Source organism: Gopherus evgoodei, chromosome 7 (genome assembly GCF_007399415.2).
Source record: "Gopherus evgoodei ecotype Sinaloan lineage chromosome 7, rGopEvg1_v1.p, whole genome shotgun sequence".
Taxonomy (NCBI): domain Eukaryota; kingdom Metazoa; phylum Chordata; order Testudines; family Testudinidae; genus Gopherus; species Gopherus evgoodei.
The window spans coordinates 95,007,328-95,013,327 of NC_044328.1; positions in this window are offsets into that span (position 1 = coordinate 95,007,328).

Sequence of the window (6,000 nt, forward strand, 5' to 3'; positions counted from 1 at the left end):
CAGCTGGAAAAGAGATAATGGGTGAAAATAATTACACACTTGCAACAATTCTTAATTTGACACTGCTATGAGATTGCCCAGTTGCTCCAAAATATAAAATTTGTGGGCTGTTGGGAAGGTGACACAGAAGAATAGTTTTTAGTAGGTATTAGTGTTTATGAGATACATCGTTCCAAATGTCAGAAGGCTATAGAATTTGTCATAACAGATCAAACCACTGTCTCAGACACAGTCACCTGGATATTTCAAATGAAGTTGAAACCCCTCTTAATGCACCTAACTGAAAACCCAGAGGACCACACTTTAAAACTATGAGAGTTTGAGAGGCTGATGATTTCTCATAGAACTCATTAAGCTTTCAAAAGCATGTTGTCTCCCAAGAAAGATTTTGGTCTTCCAATGCCATTGTTGTTAAATCAAAGTATACTGGTATAATTATATCCTATTATAATATGGAGGTTGGATGGATAGAGTGAATGGATTTGATATTGGCAGGGCCATCCTTATATTTTTGGGAGGTCATAACTCGTGCTATCTCTCTTACAATGCATAATTTTAGTCATTTTCTCTATCTGCAGGAACAAGAAGATTGTTTTTGATGGTTATGGTAGGATGGGACTCGCCACTGCAGCACCTCCCACTGGATGTCCCAGGAATCAGCTTTGCTAGCCACTGTGCCCTCTTCTGGTGGCATCTTGCAACCATCACTTCTGCTCCAGGGACCCATATCACTCCCAGGACTGCAATGTCCTCTTCATGATACAGCCCTCTGCCTGTACTGCACTCTGTGCTCTCCCCTTCCAGGGAATGTCACAGTCCCTTAGTCCAGCCACTTCCTCAGCAGTGAGTGGCAGTACCCAGACTCATCCATTATTCTGGGTCCTGGCCCAGGGACTCTGTAGATGGTCACTGCTTGCAGAACCCCCTCCGACTCCTCAGTAGATTTCCCTAGGCCACTTTCCCACAGCCCCAGAATTCTTTGCCCTTGCCTCAGGGCTGCAGTCTACAAATCCCTGCAACTCACCAGGAGCTGCCTTTAGTTCCCAGGGTCTCTGCCTGCAGCACTGCTCTGTTCAGGGTGCTTGCTGCTATAAGCCTGCAACGCAGCTAATCCACCTCCCTCCTCAAGCTCCAGGGAGTAACTGGAGCTGCTGTGCCCTGAGTCGGAAGCCCTTCTTATATAGGCCAGCCCAGATTGGCTGTTCCTCGCAACCTCTCTCTTTTTGGCCACCTCCTGTGCAGTCTCCCAAGAGCTATATTAACCCCATAGAGCCCAGTGTGGGGCAGGCATCCCATCACAATGGTATTTCAGATCATGCAAGTGAATCTATGCAAATAGACCCCTGTGCTTATACAAAGCTTCCTTGAAGTCAATAGATGAAGTCAAGACATATAATCTGAAATGACTTTGATAAGGCTCCGTGCAAATACAGGAGTATGCCTACACTGGCAATGTTGGGGTCATAAGTGAGCAAAATAATTCCTCTGTTCCTTCTAATGTCTTTTGTGATTTACAGTATGAAATGAGTTATTTCCTAGATTACTGACTTGAAAGCATGTTTAACTGACCAAACCTTGAGAACAGACAGGCTGATGGTTATTGATGACAACCATGATATATGCCTGTGCCTTCAAGTACATTGTAATTAATGAAGTCCTTTACCATGTTTTACTAGTGTGATCCAAAACTATTCAACTTGCACTGTGTCTCAAGAGAAGCAGAACTGAATGGATGGTAGAGACATCAGTTTGACAAATTACATCAGAATACTGTGCAAATTGGGTTGCAATTCATCTGTTTGCTTGTTTTTAGCATGTATCTGGCACCCTCCTTCCTGCAGGATCCCAAAGTGCTTTACAGACAGTGCTGTTCATTATGTTTCTATTTCTAAGTATATACAGTTCTCCTAGAAGACAGGAGATCTAGATTATGTTCCCAGCTCTGCCTCTGAATTGCTTATTAGCTTAATTTATTTGTAGCTTACTTTTCTTATGTGTAAACTGGAGATTATACTTGCCTTCCTTTGTAGTTTCCCACTTCTCTTGTCTTAAATTCTATTTAGAGAGGAATATTGAAGCCTGGAGGAAATCCAAAAGTCCATTGTCTGTGATCCTTGCATAGTCCATTTCCTATGGATATATATTTTGGGCTACTTAAACAGTAAGTTATTCCCTTCATACATGAAAAGAACTCATTACAATTTAGGCCTCAGTCCTGCAAACACTTACATATGTTGTTGTTATGCTACCATGAATAGTCCCACTTACTTCAACAGGGCTACTCGTGGTAGTAAAGTTAATTTGTGCATAAGTGTTTGAGGCTTTAGATTGTAAGCTCTTTAGAGCAGGGACCATATTTTGTACAGTGTGTGGTTGTACAGTGCCTAGCACAATGGGGCCTGATCCATGACTGGGACTCCTAGGCATTACTGCAATACAAATAATGCATAATTAAAAAATTCCTGAAGTACAAATACATATTGAAATGTAGAGAATTGTTAACTTCATTGCAAAACTTCCTAACCGAGGAGTTTGTTTAACAATGTCTGTCTTTTTCAAGGTTAATGTATTTATTGACCACCTCTCATACCCTTGCTAAAGCTAAAAAGAACCAACTTCCAGCAAGTCTGAGCAGGTATGAAATTGCATCTTCATGGAGGGTTCTGTTCTTAGAGTGGTTCAAAAGAGCTGCTGCCCCACCTCCACTGGATCTGTATGTACTGTTAGAAATGCCACTGTTATAGCCACAAGCGATAGACCAAAAGAAGAGGGAACTGTTGCCAGGACCTCTCTATGCTATCAAATCTGCTGGTGGATAATTCTAGGGATTTAAAAAAAAAAGCTATGCAGACCACTGTGGAATGGAGCAGAGCAGAAGGAAAAACTAAAACCAATGAATTTCATAGCTAAGCAGAATTTGTGGAAGATATTCCTTCACCAGGTAACTTTTTGGAAAAAGTTGAGAACTAAGTAAAACTTTCAGCTTTGAGAAGCGTGGAAGGTGTCTGTGTAAAGATGTAGTTCAGATGAGCATGATTAACAGCAAACAGTATATAAAGAAAAAACATACAGAATTCAATAAATTAAAAAAAGTCGCCTAAGTGTAAATTTGTTCTTAATTTAATTTTGAAAGCTAATTTATATGAAAATAGAACAGTTAAATATTAATTACATATGTAGCCAATAAAACAAATCCTAATTAGCACTAAACATTAAAGTCATTAATAAGAAATAAAAGGGAGATATGAATGAACTAATGTGCATAAGAAGTCAACATGAAAAGAAATAATAATTAAAAGATAATGTTAACATGATAAAATGTTTTCACAGGATAATGGTTTCCTGGTGCCAAATAAATACCAAGGTGAAATCCAGGCATCTGTCACAGCTAAATATCAAGTTACGGACAAGATATTTTAAAGTGGGAGACATTCTCCAGTACTCTCATGGAAGCGCATTATTTCTCTTCCACCGAGAAAATGATAAATCTGTACGTTAGTCATTTGGTTTGATGGATATTGTTGCCATAGTTGGACTGTTCATGGCTGTATTGATTAGTTGTGTTTGTACAGAACAAATTAGTTATGTGCATGTTAGAATTTGCTGAGGTTTTTTTACACTAAATTATTTTTTCCTCTCATGTATCAGGTAGCTCTGAAATTAGGAATGGCTTGAGTTTCCAAGGGGCCTCAATCTAGCAATGAAATGTGCACCTCAGGCATGCATGTAAATTAATAATGTTGGTCTAGGGGCAAGACCAGGCAATTGGTCATCAGGCACATGGGGTGAAATCCTGGACCCACTGAATTAAATGGGAGTTTTGCCATTGATTTCAATGGGATCAGGATTTCCCCCCTGGTTTCTATCCCTGGATATGCTACTGACATGTTGTGTGACCTTTGGCAAGTCATTTACTTTATCTATTTATCTGCCTAATGAATTCATAAATTGTGAAGCACTTTGAGATCCTCAGATGAAAAATGCTATAAAGCTGTTATTGAAAATCTAAGAAGGATAAAGCCTTTATTCAACATCAAAAATGCACAGTAGGTAATTGACATACTTACAAAAATCCTAATATATTTTTACTTCTTGTCACATTAAATAAATTACTTTTATTCTGTTATCTTTTATAGTTTCCTTAATCCAGTTCACAGTGTAACCTTTCATCTTCCCCTGATCTTTTGTAATTCTTGTGTGCCACTAAAAGTCGAGTACAGATTCTCAAGTGCAAGGCCTTTTTTACAAAAAAAACAACAAAAACCTAACCAAACATTCATCATTGAAGTCCTAATATGTGACAGCCTCGATACTGTCTATGGCAGGGGTCCCCAACTTGGTGCCCAAGGGCACCATAGTGCCCACCAGGATGTCTAAGTGTACCCGCATACTGGCTGGCAGACAAGAATCTGCTGAAATTTCGGTGGCGATGCCTCTGGATGATGCTGCTTGCTGCAGACAAACAGCGTCATCCAGAAGCATCGCCACCAAAAGGCAATGCCTCTGCATGATGCCACTTGTCAGCAGCATTTCAGCAGATGCTCATCTGCCACCACGGTCCTCTGGCTCGTCATCTGAAAAAGGTTAGGGACCACTAGTCGATGGCTTGTAATTTTATATTGGCTAGTGGACAAAAGCACTACTGCTGGCTGAATTGTAGCTGCTTGTATTCATATGCAGGACTGCTGCTCCTTTGACTACCTGGCTCATAATGGATAAGGGCCAATATAGCCCCTCTTTTGCTTTTAATTTAAGCAATAAAACATGAATCACAGAGCACTCAAGTGGAAGTCATTCACAAAATACTTAATCTTTATTAAAAATAATAAAGCAATTTGTACACAGTGTGATAACTAACTTGTTTGCTACTGGAATGACTCACTGCAAAGCATATCTAACAATAGAGACCTGATATCTGCCTCTATTGTTAAGAGTGCAGTCAGAGATGTATTACAGTACCATGATGCATTTAGGAATATATAGCATTTGTTATGCTGCACTTATCTATTGGCATATCAGGTTAAGTCCCTTGCCTCTAGCAATCGCCAGTAATGTGCAATAGCCTGTACTGGTGGGAGCTAACTCTGGAGTTCAATTTGTAGTTGCTTCTCTGCACCTCTTGTTCTAAAGCACTTCACAATCCATATATGTTGTATAGCAATTATTTGACCTACCAGTGAAATGGCAGCTTTCTAACATCTCAAGCAACCCACACAACTTAGCACAGAAAAAAGAAAGGGGAATTTAGGTGGCAGAGTGTAATAATCTATCTTTCAGTTTGGCCAACAATTGTAATAGCCACAAATAATGAGGACCTGTGTGATATATCTCATGTAAAAGACAGCACAGTGCCTTCTAACCTCAGGCAGGGCTACTGATTCTGTAGTAAATCAGGGTGACATCCACTGAATTGTCAACAGGAAGCATTTAAAGTATGGCTTGAAAAGTCACCCATCCAAGTACAGAGCAAATCCAGCCTTAGGGCTTGTCTACATCAGAAAGTTGCAGCGCTGGTGAGGGAGTTACAGCGCTGCAACTTTGAAGGTGTACACATCTGCAGGGCATCACCAGCGCTGCAACTCCCTGTTTGCAGCGCTGGCCGTACTCCCGTTTTGTCTCGGGTGTAGAGGATCCAGCGCTGGTGATCCAGCGCTGGTAATCCAATGTAGACACTTACCAGCGCTTTTCTTGACCTCCGTGGAAGGAGGAAGCCTCTGGTAATCAAGCTGGTCTCCTTTCCCGGTTTGCTCTCTCGTTCCCGGAACCCCGAGCAAGCAGGTCTCCTTCCCTGCGGTTTGCAGGGTGGCTCCGGGAACGAGAGAGCAAACCGCGGCGAAGCTGGTCTCCTTTCCCGGTTTGCTCTCTCGTTCCCGGAACCCCGAGCAAGCAGGTCTCTTTCCCTGCGGTTTGCAGGGTGGCTCCGGGAACGAGAGAGCAAACCGCGGCGAAGCTGGTCTCCTTTCCCGGTTTGCTCTCTCATTCCCGGAACCCCGAGCAAGC